Source organism: Myxine glutinosa, chromosome 3 (genome assembly GCF_964187855.1).
Source record: "Myxine glutinosa chromosome 3, kmMyxGlut1.1, whole genome shotgun sequence".
NCBI classification, from domain to species: Eukaryota; Metazoa; Chordata; class Myxini; order Myxiniformes; family Myxinidae; genus Myxine; species Myxine glutinosa.
The window spans coordinates 217,683,757-217,699,985 of record NC_136263.1 but is presented as its reverse complement, the minus strand read 5'-3'; the positions used below and the strand labels follow the sequence as shown (position 1 = coordinate 217,699,985).

General features: G+C 39.1%; 1 protein-coding gene across 15 annotated transcripts in view; it reads left to right on the top strand.

Annotated features, from left to right (window-relative positions):
• Positions 1-16,229, top strand: part of LOC137422867 (interleukin enhancer-binding factor 3) — a 350,140-nt gene that overhangs the window by 238,067 nt on the left and 95,844 nt on the right. The window lies entirely within an intron of this gene.

Sequence of the window (16,229 nt, the reverse complement as noted above, 5' to 3'; positions counted from 1 at the left end):
TTCAGACACGTAAGGCAGCTGTCCTCACAGCACAGCATCAGCACCGCTGAAATATGCAAATGCATGAGCGAGCAAAACTTTAGCCTGGTTTTTGCTGAGTGGTTAGGGCGCCGGCTTGGGATCCTCGGATCCTGGGTTTGAATCCCGGTCAATCGCTGAATTAACGCCAGGGGGGTTTACTCAGCCTGTCATCCTTCCGAGGTCGGCAAATTGAGTACCAGTTCACTGGTAATTCCCTGTGTGTCGCAAGAGGCGACTAACAGGGTTGGCGGCAGGAAGCGCATCTGGCCATAAAACATTGCTTCAAAAAGGGGACGACGGTGCCCAAAAAAGGCCAACCCCTGCTCTGTGTGGGAAAAATGGCATCTAAAGGTGGTTTATGAGCGAGCTTGAGTCGGAGTTCACAACACGATTTGGGGACTTTCAGAAGTATGGACCCATGTTCTCTTTCTTGATCAAGCCAGAAAGCTTTGACGGACACGAATTGGATTTATCTCTGATAGACTGGTTGGATACACATGACATGGAAATGAGCTGATTGAGCTGAAGAGTTCAACACTGTGGGTGACTAAGTTTGCAGAGCTAAGGAAACAACTAGAAACCACGGCAGTGCAAGATCACAGAACCTGCATCTTCACCTGCTGGACATCCATGCCGAAGAAGTTCAACTGTCTCCGGAACGTTGCACTGGCTTTGCTGTCAGTCTTCGGGTCAACGTACCTCTGTGAGCAGATATTCTCACACATGAAGAACGTGCTCAGTCCCTCCCGCAGCCGTTTGAAAACCGACCACTCCGAAGCATGTGTGCAACTTAACGTGACTAACTACAACCCCAAGATTATGGAGCTCAGCAAAGGAAAGCAGGGCCAGGGATCACACTGACTGGTAGGCATCTGTTTATTTGTAGTACACATGGGTTTGCATGTGCAGCTGTTTGTCCATCTCTTTTTTTCCAACTCAGATGTCGATGTTTTCATGAAGATGGCAGCATTCTTGTATAGTACTGGTATTTCTGTTTGATACACTTTATTCTCCCTTTTTGACATTTGTTCCCAATGCAATACTTTGTAAATGAGTTACTGAAAGCAGTGTTTTGAAATGGGGTCCGTGCATATAATTTGTAACCTCATGGGGGACAAATTTTACAATGATAAAATGATCATTACAATGTCCTGATTATGAGAGATAAATGTTTCTTTAAATTGTTGTTGCTATGCATGTAGCCTATATGGATGGAATAAAATTCCATGTCTGTTGGAAATATTTTTGTGATGTGGTGTCATAATTAAACTTAATGTTAAACTTTATGTTGATATGGCACACTAATTAACAAGAACATTTCAAATTGGCACTTCATGTCAAAAACGTTGCCGACCCCTGCATTATAGTATCAATTAACCCATCTCCTTTATTTCTAAATTGATCTCCGACACCTCGTTGCCTCTCGGGTTTATAGTAACCTCTCCCAAGAAACATACCTTCACCCTTATAGTACAAAACATTGCTGTTTCTTCGATATGGTGAAAGATACATACTTTCACCCTTATAGTACGGTGAAAGATACATGCCTTCTCCAATCCCATCCCCAGCTGTTTTACCAGCATCTTTCATTATTATTTTATATGTTCATAACTCGTGTTTTCTCACAACAACCATCGTGTTTTTATTCCAAGTAAAATAAAAACTTTTAACATTTTAGTTTTAATTTTTTCAATTTTGCTGTCTTGATTTTTTGTTCTAATCGAGAATAATTAGTATCTGGAGGCCCAAATAATTTTTCAAAACATAATTTATCTTCCATTGAAAATTTTGACGGAATTATAAATTCCCCGCTCGACGTTATCATAACCTCCCCTCTTTCCCGAGTGAATATAAGACCTATTTTTCCAAACACTAACTCTTGGAAGGTTTTCTTTTTATCTTGATCACTCGTGTTAAAACTACATTCGAGAAAAAACGGTTGGATGTTCATTTATTAATCGTTTTATATTCATTATATAATGTTCAATTATTCACTTTTCTTGACGTAGTCTAATTCTGATGGATATAATTTCACCATTGACAGAAACCATATGATGATCCTGATCGGTTATCTTAAAATTTACTTTCGAAATGTTTTTTCCTGAGACGGGTAAATAGGAGAGATTCCTTGGTTCCATATTGAATTTATAACCTATTGGGGTTGAGTAAGCGTTGAATGAAAATATTGTATTTGTTTTTACTCCATCGTCAGAAGCGCCATCAACCAAATCACAGTTAATCAACACCAAATTTATACCTGAGGATATGTCAATGACGTAATCGCTGTAAAACGTCTTATTACCCTCAATCGTTTTTGCAGAGAAACCTAACATCTCTCGGAATGATTTATTAATCGTGAAATCTATTTTATAATTATTTTTAAGTCTAATAGTTGATTTTGATGTGTGTTTTTGAATGCCTATTTCAATATTTTTTGGATCATCACCTTTTCCTTTCATAACGCAGGAAATTTCAGAACATAGTACAGAAATCTCGTAAGCTCCGGGGGGTACTTCTATAGTTTTATATCCACTTCCTGGATCATAACTAAACTTGTTATTTTTTTCTGTGATATTAAACAGGGTATTATAGGCTTCCATAGACAATTACGCCACTTCATATTCTTTTTGCGGGATCAAGTTGTATCGGGTATGGTAATGAAGCCGTGTGATCACTCGCTAGTAGTGTATATATGTTGCTTCTGGGACACTCTCATTTTCCCATTGACTTACATGTTAATTTTCCTCTTCACCTCATTGCCCATTAACACCTCTATTTCTCCCACCATAATCTTTATGAACCTTTTGTCTCTAGTACCTATCCTTAATGTTGTTCATTAGACCACTCAAACACTACAAATATTTGTTTTCCCTTATAGACCTATAATCCTTCTTCTACATATCATCTGGCAGATTATCTTTGACCCACTCAAACATCGACCCATTCACTTACATGTTAATTTTCCTCTCACCTCTTTACGAACCTTTTAGCCTTTTGACATACTCTTATTCTCAATGTTGTTCATTAGACCACTCAAACAATGATTCCCCCTTGGTCTTATGGTACTCTTACTATCAATGATCCCGAGTAGACCACTCAAACATCGATCCTACAAATATTTGTTTTTGTGTAGGAAATAATTTAATTCTCTTGCCACTCCCTTCACCATCTAATATATTAACAAAAAAGATGTTTGACTTTGGTTCTTTATTAAGATATTTTAACTGAGCTAAGATAAAATGGTAAACCTCCCTCAATGTTCTTGTTTGAGTGCCTCCAGTGCCACATACCATTTTAAAATTAAAGTATATATTTTCCTGACAACCATCAAAGTTTTTCGTCCACTCAAAAATATTTCCATCTTTTTTACCCAATTCACCGGTATTTAAATTAATTATCTTATTTGTTTTGTAAATTTTTTTACCAGTTGTCTTTTCAATTATACCTATTTGATATGTTTCACATTCGTTATGTTTACCATTTATATACCAAGGTTGATTACACCTCCACTCTTTAGTCTGGTTGGTACTTGGTTCTATCATTTATATAATAGTAAAAAGGTGGCGGTAGCCCGTTAAAATCCCTAACCCCCCCCCCCCCCCCCCCTTTTTAACTTTTCACTTATATACTTATATAACCATAAGGGAGACTATCAATTCCATTTTCTAAAATAAACCTCTTATCATCAAAAGCCCCCAATGCTTTCTTATTCACCTCTTCTGAATATAATTTATGTTTATAACTTATTATTCCATTAATCTTTCTAAACTCTTCTTTCTTTGTTGTCAAACAGTTATAATAATCCTTAAAGTTTATTGTTTCTTTAATAACATTTTTCTTTACACCTTTTAACTTCTTATCAGTCTTTTCAACGTTATTCACAATGTATTTATAAGCATAAGCCTTTGACCTCAATCCCACAAATTCACTCATGACATTTCCCCCTAATTCATCCTTAAACTTTCCAATCACCTTTTTATTTTTAGAAGAGAACAACTCACTCTCTGGACTGTAATTACTAGTGTCATAGATATTAATGTCCTTTTTCATGTCTGAATAAACATCATCAGTTTTAATTTGCAAAATAAAACTATCTGTATCCATATAAAGTAGATTAACATCATTTTGATATTTCTTCCTCAAGTTATTATAAAAGTAATCATACATTAATGACTTTGATAATTCAAGAATTGATGTTCCAATATAAATAGGTTTGTCCATTTCAATACTCCATTTAATCAAATGGATCGCACAAAAGTTCTCAGTAAAGACCTCAGCTCGAGTAAAACTCGGTCTATTAATTAATTTTGATGCTTGTTTCCAAGATGTTGCTAGTCTGATATTTTGTCTTTTCCTCACATTCTCCATAGTCTTACCAAAGACCGCATTATTCATCAATTTATAAAAGTCTTTCTCAAAATCTGTTTTTGACTCTGTTCTTCTTTGTGTATTAAAATCAATGTACTCCTTTAGCCAATGACTTTGATTGAACTTTAGAACCCTATGGATCTTCTCTACTCTTGGACCTTTTGATAAATATTGTCGCAAATTTCTTTGGTGTAGAACATAATTTTTCTTGTTATATAATGTAGTAAGTAATTTTTCTGTTGATTCACCTATATTAAATGATTGTTGATAATCACTTAACCACTCCTTCTTTGGACTTTCCTTTTCACAAGCAAATGGGAGATCTTTGTGTAGGTTATGAAGTTCCTCTGGATATTTCAAATCGACCTCAAAATAATAACCAACCTTTGAATCATCCAATTATTTTTGTGTAGAGATACATACATCTTGTAAAACCTTTTTGTAATCTTTTTCCTTTACCCATCTAAGTTTTCCATAAGGAAGAGCCTGAGACATTGCCCAGCCATACAGGTTGTTCGCATCATAATACATCAAGTAGTAGTAAGGGCATTTTATGAGATATTTCACAAATCTGTTAACTAAATTGTTACCAAAAAATTTCTTCACCAATATGTTTGTAAAGGTGTATAATAACATGTGTTAAAATGTTGAAGTTCAACTCCCGTGGGAAACCCAGAAAAAAAGCTGTTGAATTCGGGTACCGAAAAATTATTTTCGAGAATTTTTATTTTTTTTAATCGGCCCTTAAGTAACTTATGAGGGGTCAAATAAGGGTTTTTCATGATTCTGAGTTGATTGTTAACATTTATATTTTCACTTTTACATTTACACACAAAATAGCTTTTATTTCACATACATATATAATACTCGAGAGTTATTTCTCATTCACAATGTCATAAGTTTCAACAGTCATTGTCTATGTCTTCTTCAGACTCAACAACATCATGGCTGCAGTTTCTGCATGTAATGCCATTACAGACTCCACAGGCCGAGATGCACATGACCCCATTCTTCTTGCAGCTGCATCGCCGGTTGCTGCAATCTCCATGACAATTACAGCTCGTGAACTGCAATAGCTCCTCAGGAGCCGTGGGGTCCAGTGTTGGAACTGGCTCAGTTGGCTCCAGCCATTCCAGTTGGAGTGTGGGAACTCAGGATCGTTGGCTTTGATCACCCACCCCGCTGCCCAGAGTGTGTCACCTGGAGTGAGGAGTGGCTGATCATGAGCCAGGGAGGAGGAAAGCTCAGCGAGGGGGAGAAACATGATCGCGTTCGTTCCTATCTGTTTCCTGTTCGTAAATGGAATAATCTTTACTTCAGTTCCTCTCAGGATCTTAGCTTTGTCGAGTGCCTTCAACTTCACCCGGGGGAAAGCTGCTGTTGTCTGTGGATCTGGCAAAGGTGGTGCCGGAGAGGTGACTTCGATCCAACCCATTGAGTGAAAGGGAGTGTTTCCGTGAATAGAGACAATGTTTAAATCTATATTGTCTCCAACAAACTGAGTGACTGCATTGTTTGTTTCCCCAACCTCCATAAAGACCACCTGATCATTACTTGACAATTCACTTTCACTGGCTGGCACTTTGGCTGTCATCACTGATTGATCCTCAAGCGCAGCATCAACCGCAACCTCATCATTGATCTGTTCATCGGTTTCCTCCACAATGGTGTCAAGAGTGCCAGAAGTATCTGGAACATCATCTCCACTCCTACTATTAAGGAAGCAGTATTTGTAGTTTTGTGTCTCCGTGTAAGACTCAGTGTATCCCAGCCGGTGGAACTTGTTGAGCATCCATTTTGACCCAAATCTATGATCAAGTTGTATGGCAAGCCCCATTTGGTGTGGCAATACTCCAGACCGAGGTCGACAGTCCTTAATAAAATTCTGCCCCCAAACGGAAACTCTTTCGTCTGTCTTGACAATCGGTCTCAAGAACATCTGAAGGCTTGCAGGAACAAGTGTCAGCTGACTATCGATGTCAGTCATACTGTGTGTGGTGGGGTATGACTTTGGACCTAAATCAATCAAGGCAATATCATTGGATATGAACTTGAGTGCCGTCTTTATGATCTGAGTCTTCTCATCTCCATGGTCAAGATTAGCATGATGCTCTCGCAGAATATTGTCGGTGCCATCTTTGAGACAGAGTACATCTGCCCTTCTTTCCTGTGTTGTGAAATACAAGGTGTCTTCGTATTTCTCTCGAAGTTTTATCTTTAGCCAATGCTTTGAATAAGAAAGGCTCTTCTCTGGTGACTGATCAAACTCCTGCAGCTTTTCATGGACTTGGTCCATGTTCATTACCCCATGCTCTAATTCTGAGTCTAACCATTCGCAGAATTCAATAAAAACTGCCTCTCGCTCCTCATCAATACTCCTCTGTCCTCTCTTCCTTTTTCCTTCCTCATCAGTCTTGGACAAACTGTCACCTCTCGCAAACATAAGTTTGCATCGCAAATGGTACAGTGTTTCTTCTGCTACCAAGTCGTTGATCCCTTCCAGGCGTCCAGTGACTTCAGTGCCCCAGTCATCCCCGCGACTCCGTGCTGTCTTCAGCAAGCTTGCCTTCAGTGTATCTGCAGTCAAATTATCTGGCACTCTGTATTTCTTTCTAGCTTGTGATGGATTATTTTTGTAGAGCTGGGCTGGCTGGTTGCAAAGAATGCATACATCCTTATACAGGAGGTCAACTGACTGTGATCTTCTAGAACTGCAGCCAGTTGATGAACTGAACTCACAAGTAGTGCGTCTTCTCTTCAACTTTGATGACTCTTTCTCTGCCTTTGATGCTTGAGCTGACTTATTGGTAGTTGCAACAAAGTTGTTGTACAGATCATTTTTACACTTCTGGTGGTACCTCAGTTTTCCTTCCTTTTGAGCCTCCTTCATACGTTCCACAACAGTAACATTTTCGACAGTTTCTGCTTGTTTCAATAAAGTTGAGTATCCCTTTGGAGTTGCCTGTATGAGCCTTTCAGCTGGTGTATCCGAGCATGCACAGATGAAGCAATTGAGCACAGGTGGAGTAACGTCTTCATCCATATTGCTAGACTCCATGTCCTGCAAAGTAGAAAATGAGATATATTTAGAAATTATTTTTCCACAAAGGAGTGTCTGTGGTGAAATATAAATGTTAACAATCAACTCAGAATCATGAAAAACCCTTATTTGACCCCTCATAAGTTACTTAAGGGCCGATTAAAAAAAAAAAATTCTCGAAAATAATTTTTCGGTACCCGAATTCAACAGCTTTTTTTCTGGGTTTCCCACGGGAGTTGACCTTCAACATTTTAACACATGTTATTACACACCTTTACAAACATATTGGTGAAGAAAGTTTTTGGTAACAATTTAGTTAACAGATTTTCATATGTTTCCCTTACTATAGGAGCTCTCTACCGATGGATCATAATTTGGAATGTACTTGTTATTTGCTTTAGCATATCTCTTTGAACAGACTTGTGAAATTCCTCCTCTCTTTGCCTTTTCAATCATGAAAAGCATATCAACATCGGTTATCAAATCCAAAGCTTGTTTTGTCATTTTTAACATCGCACTCCAGGCCAATCCAGGTGCTGTGTAGTAGTGAGCAGGATCCAATCCATATCCAGTGCGACAAACAGATCTAAAGGCTTCAAATACATCGGCCAATAAAAGCACATCAGTTTTGAGATACAAATCGTGATACTCACCAAGATTCTTGATGTTATATTTTTCCCAAACATTTTGTGCATGGACATAATCTTTATCAGATATATGACTGTTGTTTAATTTGTTATAGAAATTTTCTTTTGAAGGAAGTTGTGTTTCATTGAATCTCTCAAATGAGTCCATATAGTCATAGGGGTAAATTCCCTTTTGTGTTAGAAAATCTTTATCTAAAAAATACTCTGAAAGACATGGAAACTCTTTTAGATTTTGAACCAAGTTAGCCAATGGACTTGCCATGAATTTAAATGTATCAAGAAATCTGATATGAGTAATAGGAGATGTGTGAATTGTTTTTGTGAATGAAATGTATTTCTGATCCGTGTTTGGAATTGCTGAGATACTTCCAGAAGTCTTTGAGAGTTCCTTGATAAATAGATGTGTATCATAATGAGCGTTGTTATGAAGAAAAACAGGAATGAAAGAGGGGAGTTGATAATTAATATTACAACTTTGATGAGCCGGACCTCTATATTTCCCAGTGAGATGACAATGGTCTCTAACCTTTAGACCTTTACCAATTTTCTTCTCACAAATATGACAGGCAACCTTTGGCTGTCTAAATTCTCTTTTTTCTTTACTTGTTAAGGACATTGGTTTATTGGTTTCTCTCATTATCTTGGTTAATCGAACACAGTCTTTTTCTAGTCGTTTCACAAACTCCTCTGGGGTATTTGAGCCTCTATACACCTCTAACTTGTTATATTCATTACCAACGGATGATTTGATATAATAACAAAAACCACAAGGAGTATGTTTTTGATATTTATTTGTGTATGATTCTTTTGGATCTGGAGAAGCAGTATCAATCTTTTCTAAAATACTTTCAAAATCAGCATATATAACAAATGGATGTTTTATTGTTTTCTTTTCATCTTTCAATAGTGATCTTTGAGCCTTTTTTAGGCATGTTGATTACCGTTGATTTATGTTCACCACAATAATTTGAATGTTTATCTAATCTTTCTTGTGTATGGAAGAAGTTAAGACAACGCATACAAATATATATTTTATTTGTTCTTTTACATACTTGTGGTTTTATTAATTTTGTAATATCTTTGATGTATGTATAATGTGAATTTTCGTCTGAAATAAAATATAGAAGATTAATATGAGTTTATTTACAATTGTCACAAAGCTTTAAAACCTGAATGTTGTTTGTTTCTGGTCGACCATAAACATTAACTGATAAATTATTCAACTTTTCAAATTTAGGAATATCATTTAAAGTCATCGGAAACTTTAGATCTTTCGTATTTAATGTATTCTCATATTTTTTATAATGAGATACTCTTTCATCATGAAAATGTGGAGGATGTACGTGTGCTAGAATAGACCAGAGAAAACATTTATTGTCTTTATTTTTGATATTGATAACTGCTTTTCTATTTTTGATAACACTGGGTAAATCAATGTAAGAAGAAGCGTTTGGAGGATTTGATTTAAGAATATGAATGTCTATGTAAATAATTTTTCCTATATTGAATCCACTTCCTACGATTGAATTATCCACATCTTTCTCTTGTTTAATAAGTTAGGTCTCGCGAGATCTTGGAGACGGTGGGAGGGATTTTCGAAGCTCCACACGGTCTCCACGTTTTTCGAAGTTAAGTCTGTTCACAATTGTATTTTGTCGAATCTGTATTTATCTTTTGGTGTGTGAAGTTATTGTGTGCAACTTTGGTTGTTTCTCGGTGTTTATCTTTCATAAATTGATCGTCTATTTGCCGTGTCGTGTCTTGAGGCCTTGTACAGTGTGCACTGTACAACCTTGAGGCTTTGTTTTTCTCTCAGCGGTCCGTCGTTTGTGATCCAATAACTTTCGTTCTCTGTATTCCCAGGCTTTTCACCCATAGCCTACTTCCTTGTGTAAATCTCAACTCAAAAAAAAAAAAAAAAAAAAAAAAAAAATTCCCTTCTCTGTTCTCATTCGTTTATTCATTCTTATTCGTTCGTTCGTTCTTCGACCACGTGTTTCTCCCCCATTTCCCCAGATAGTTTTCACTCATTAACCTTCAATGTTTACACTTTCCCCTCAAGTTATGTATTCCGTCATATTTTATAACACCTTTTTCTTCTTCTTCTTTAAAAGGCTGCTTTCGACTTGCTCACCAAATCAATTCATCCCAAAAAAAATATCCATCTCCTATAGTGCCTTTTTTCTACATTCACTAAACTCTCCTGCACTCCATCCTCCATCCAGCGTCCTTAAACGTATTTTTAACTCGAAGGTCACAAGAAACTCATTTTGCAATAAATGTTCGTTTCCCATGAATCGTACACTTTCAAAAATCCAATCTCACCCCTCCCCTCCAAATCTTCCCCATAACCCCTCCCCTCCAAATCTTCCCCATCACCCCTCCCCTCCAAATCTTCCCCATCACCCATCCCTTTCAAATCTCCCCCCTTGCCCCCTCCCTCCTAAACTACCCCCTCACCCCTCCCCGCCAAGACGCCTGCCTCACCCCTCCCCTCCAAATCTCCCCCATATCCCATCCCTTTCAAATCCCTCCCCTTGTCCCTTCCCTCCCAAACTTCCCCCTCACCCCTCCCCTTCAAATCTCCCCACCCTCATTGCTTCTCAATTTCCCCCCTCTCACTCCCCCTCCTCAAAGCGTCCTCCCCGCTTCTTCCCCCTTCAAACTCTCACCTCCATCTCCCCCAACCTTCTGCCTCGCTCTTCCCCCTCCTCAAATAACACCTCATTGTGGCTCACCCAATCACCATCAAACCTTTTGTCCGCCCCATCCTTCCCTTTCTCCGAGCTATTCTGAAATCTCTGACACACCTTCAACAGCTCTCCCTATCTCTTCCACCTCTTCCACATCTTACCCTACCCCTCCTCCCCCCTGTTCTGTATCTGATGCTCCCCCTTCCTCTTCATTAACGGTATGGACCTCAAACATCCGGGGCCTTCGTTCAAACTTAACTGATCTCTCCATACAGGTTGCTTCTGTCAAACCAGACGTGATCTGCTTAACAGAAACTTTCCTCCTTTATGATGTCTCTGATTCCATAGTATCTCTCCCGGGCTACTCCCTCCTCCGGTATGATAGACCTGAGCCTTGTCCTGGAGGCGGGGTTGCTATCTTTATCAAAAACTCTCTTCCTCACTCGCCCTGCACTGCACTCTCTCCACCTCACCCCCAGGAATACCTCTGGCTACGGCTTCCCCTTCGCTCCCACCTCTTGTTCATATGTGTGTTGTACCGTCCACCAAACAGTGATGACTCCATCTACATCTCGCTGTCTGATGATATGGACCAACTTCTATCGACTCATCCCAACTCTCTCTTCCTCATATGTGGTGATTTCAACTGTCATCATGCCAGTTGGCTGGGTGTGGGTACCTCTCTCACCAGCCATGGCTCCTCAGCAAAGGACTTCTGCGACTCACTGGGACTGACACAATCTGTCAATTTCCCGACCCGGATCTCAGTCAACGGAACATCTTCTCTTCTGGACTTGGTTATGACTAACTTCCCTGAAAATGTCTGCTGCTCTTCTTCTGCTCCGATCGGATCATCTGATCATGTCCTTGTTAAAGTGGACATCTCTCTGACCATCCTCAGGGAGCCTGCTCAGCGTCGACGTGTCTGGCATTTCACTCAGGCCAACTGGCACGGTCTTCAAGCAGCCATCAATCATCTGGACTGGTCTCCCATCTCTACCACCTCTGACATCAACTCATCCTGGGAATTCTTCCAAAGTAAATTGCTCTCTCTCATGCACAGATTTATCCCATCTCGTCTTCAGTTGTCATACCCTTCCTCCCGTCCATGGTACACGGAATCTTGTGGTGAGGCTGTTGCCCAGAAACAACTTGCCTTCGTCTCCTGGAAAGCAAATCCAACGGAAGGAAATCTCATTTCCTTTCACAAAGCCCGAAACAAGTGTGTGTCCACCCTCAGGAGAGCCAGGAAACAATATCTCTCCGTTCTCAAGACCGAACTCTCTTATCTGTCTCCCTCTTCCAAATCCTGGTGGCGGCTGGTCAAATCCGTTTCTGGTGTTTGTTCCCCCTCCATCCCCTCCCTTACCTCAAACGGCTACACAGCTGACTCCGCACGTGAAAAAGCTGAATGCCTCAACTCTGTGTTTGCCTCTAAATCTTGTGTCCCAAACCCATCCCTCTCTGTACCCACCATACCCAGTCGTACCCTGCTGCTCCTGGACTCCGTGTCCTTTCCTCCTGACAAGGTGGAAAAGTTTCTGTCAACCCTCGACTCTGATTCTGCAACTGGACCCGACGGCATCAGCCCACGGGTCCTAAAATCCTGCTCTGCTGCTCTATCTCACCCTCTCTCTGTTCTCTTCACCCTCTCTTTTGCTCAAGGTCAACTGCCATCTGCTTGGAAATCAGCCAACATCACCGCTTTGCACAAAAAAGGTGCAAAAACAGATCCTAGCAACTACAGACCAATCAGCCTTCTCCCAATTATCAGCAAAGTCATGGAATCCATCATTGCTTCGGATATGAAATCTTTCCTCTTCTCCAATGGCTTGATCTCTGATCATCAATTTGGCTTCAGACCAGGTCACTCTACTCTGGACATGCTGCTTCTGCTGTCTCAACAATGGATGGAGGTCCTCAATGCCAAACAGGAAATTAGAGCTGTCTCCCTCGACATATCACGTGCCTTCGACACGGTCTGGCACCCCGCTCTGCTCACCAAACTCTCCTCCTTTGGTATCCATGGAAATCTCCACGCATGGCTGGCGGACTTCCTCTCTAGTCGTCGTCAACGTGTGGCCCTGAATGGGTTTCTCTCATCTCCTCTTCCTGTTCAGGCTGGAGTTCCCCAAGGCAGTGTTCTGGGCCCCGTGCTTTTTCTGGTCTTCATCAATGATCTCTCTGACTCTCTCGAAAATCCTCTCTATCTCTTTGCTGATGACTCCACTCTCTGCCGCTCCATTCCTCTTCCCTCAGATCGGCAGTCTGCTGCCTCCTCACTCTCTGAAGACCTGGACAAAATCACAGACTGGTCAAACAAGTGGAACATGTCTTTCAATCCTGACAAATCTCACACTCTTACTATGTCTCTCCGAAAAGATCGACTGGACAACCCTCCCATCTACTTTCTCAACAATCCTCTCCAAGAAGTTCTGTCGCTCAAGATTTTGGGTCTCACTATCTGCCATGATCTTTCTTGGGAAAACCACATTTCCAAGCTGGCCTCCAAAGCCAGTCGCCGACTGGGCATCCTCCGTCGTGCGAAGTCCTTCCTCGGCACACCTGAGCTCCTCACCACATACAAGGCTTTCATCCGCAGCTCAATGGAATACTGTTCTCCCCTATGGGCCGGTGCTCCTGCCTCACACCTAGCTCGGCTTCACGCTGTTGAAACCAAAGCTTTCAGAATTATTGGAATCTCCCGCGATGAAGCTATCTCTGAGGGCCTTTCACTCACTCACCGCAGGCAGGTAGGTGGTCTTTCTGTCTTCTACCGACTCCTCTCCGGCCTTGCACCCCCAGCTCTCTCTGTGCTCTGTCCCCCAAATATTCCTACAGGTCGCACAAGATCTGCCAGCAACCCTCTGATGGTTAAACTGCCGAAATCTCGGCTCTCTGCTCACCTTCACTCTTTCATTCCTCTTTTCTCCCGCCTCTGGAACAAACTCCCTCACTCCCTTCAATCCCACTCCTCCCTCCAGGTCTTTAAAACAGCTGTTCACCACCATCTCTTATCTTCCCCCATCCAAAACCTTGATCTTTTCTACCCCCGCTAATTCACCCCAGATCCACCTTGTTTGAAATTCCAACTTCTTTCCTGGAAGTCCTGGCAGGGTCCATATGTTTTATACCTCTCCCACCGCCCCCTTCCCATGCCCCCCCCCCCCCCCCAAAGCCCTCGCCCTCTCTCAGATCTCTCGATGTCTCCATGTCTCTCGGTCCCTGCTCTCAAATGTTGTGTTTGTGTCCTTCCCCCTCTCACCCCATCTTGTCTACCGCTCCCGATGTTATATGTTTTATGTGTCGGTTTGTCTTTCTGTGTGATTAATGTTCGCTCTTTCACGAGCCTCGATCTTGTATACAAAAAAAAAAAAAAAAAAAAAAAAAAAAAGTTCATCATAGACTCCTGCTGTTTTAAAATCTTGATATGAAGATATAAAGTGTGGCTCAGTTCTCATGTATGGTGTATCTATAACTCCTTCATCCTTTGTCATTTCTAATTTTACTCCCATATAAAATTTAAGTGGTTTCATTTATTTTAGTGTTTTTTCAATCAATGTTTGAACAGCAGGTATAACTATTTATACAGCATCAACTATAGACTCTGGTTCAGGAGGTTTGAAGTTAAAGACTCTTATTTTAATATGTCCTTTGAATGCGCCATCAGAGTTTTTAGTTGTGATAAAATTTGATAAATGTTGATTTGTTTTAAGATGTATTTCGAAGCCTTTCTTGAGGATATTTTTATTACAGGCAGAACAGTGTTTTGTTTCCTTCTGAATAGGAGATAGTAGGTGAAGTAGATTAAATGTGTGTTTGTTAGTTTTAAGGTGTCTTTTGTATTGTTTATATTCTTGTTCACAAACGTCGCAATACGTTGCTTTGATCATATTTATATAGCAAAATTATACTTAAAGTAAAACACCTTTTTAGAGGCTTTTTTAAAGATGAAACTGTGCTTAAAGTAAAACACTTATAGAAGAAAGTGCCTTTTTACAGGCTTTTTATATATGAAACTATACTTAAACTAAAACACTTTTTCACTCAGAATCATCTGAGTCATAACTATCACATGAATACTCAGAATCATACTCAGAGTCATCAATAAAGCTACTCTCATAACTATCATTTGAGCACAAACTATTAGCATCATAACTATCATCTGAGTTCAATGAAATACTATCATCACCATCGTCCGAGTTCAATGAAATACTATCATCACTATCGTCCGAGTTCAATAAAATAGTAAAATCTTCACTGCTGTAATGACTCATATTTAATTAGCAGGAAAAATATTCCCATCAATATCTATATACTTTCTTTCATTAACAGATTCAATCTCTACATTTTTAATATCAAAAGTTATCTTTAAATAATCTCTAACTATCATAGAACGAAATGACATTTCACCAGAAATATTAACATCATTCATTTTACTAAGATCTACACCCTTTGGATTATTAAAGTAAATACAAAATTTCTCCACGAGTATTGTTGATGGTCTTATCATTCTTTTTCAAAGTATCACGATCGATCACTTTTTCAAGCTTTGAATAAATTGCCAGGAGTAGAGGAGAAACTTTTGTTAGATTTACTTTAATGGATGTCTTTCCAGGTATAGTTAGAGCTCTTCCTTTAAATGAAATAGAGGGGCTCATGTTATTTTCCATAACTGGTTTTACCCAAAAATTCCCATATTTATCTTTGTTTAATTTAACATCTTTGACATATTTTTCTGTATCTTCCACCGAAGTAGAGATTGATTGAAATTTGTCTTTTGTGCTTTGAAACATTGTATTTATTAACGAATAAACTTGCGTTTAGTTTAAGTAAAAATTTACTATATAAATATGATAGAAGGATATTTAGAATTTCCAGACTCACCATATGATAAATTAGAGAATTGTCCGGCTTGTGATAGAATAGGGCTTCATAATGAGGGTTCATATAAACAATGTATTTTCTGTGATTTAATTTTAATTAATGATAAAAAAATATATAAAAATATATATAACTCTTTTAAATTAGAACCAAAAATGAATTACTTTACAAGATTAATAAGAGAGATGAATGTAAATTATTGTGATGATAATACACCATTTCTTTCAAGGGAAGAGACTATTTGTATTGAGGAAATGTATAAGGGTTTAATGATATTTATTATTCAAAATAATTTTAATGGAAATGTTAATACAAGATACTATATAAATAAAATAATGAATTATTTTGAAATTAAACCCGAACTCAGGATAAAATATAGAGTTTCTAAAATAGCTCAAAAAAAGTAAGATGACTTGTTTTCCAAATATATAAATGAATGATTTTTTACCCGTTTGGGAAAATAAAATAAAATTTAATAACCATAAAAACATTCCAAATTCATTGAGATGTCTAATAGTTGGTTCAAGCGGATGTGGAAAAACCTGTTTGCTTTTAAAGATGCTCCTTACCCCCAAC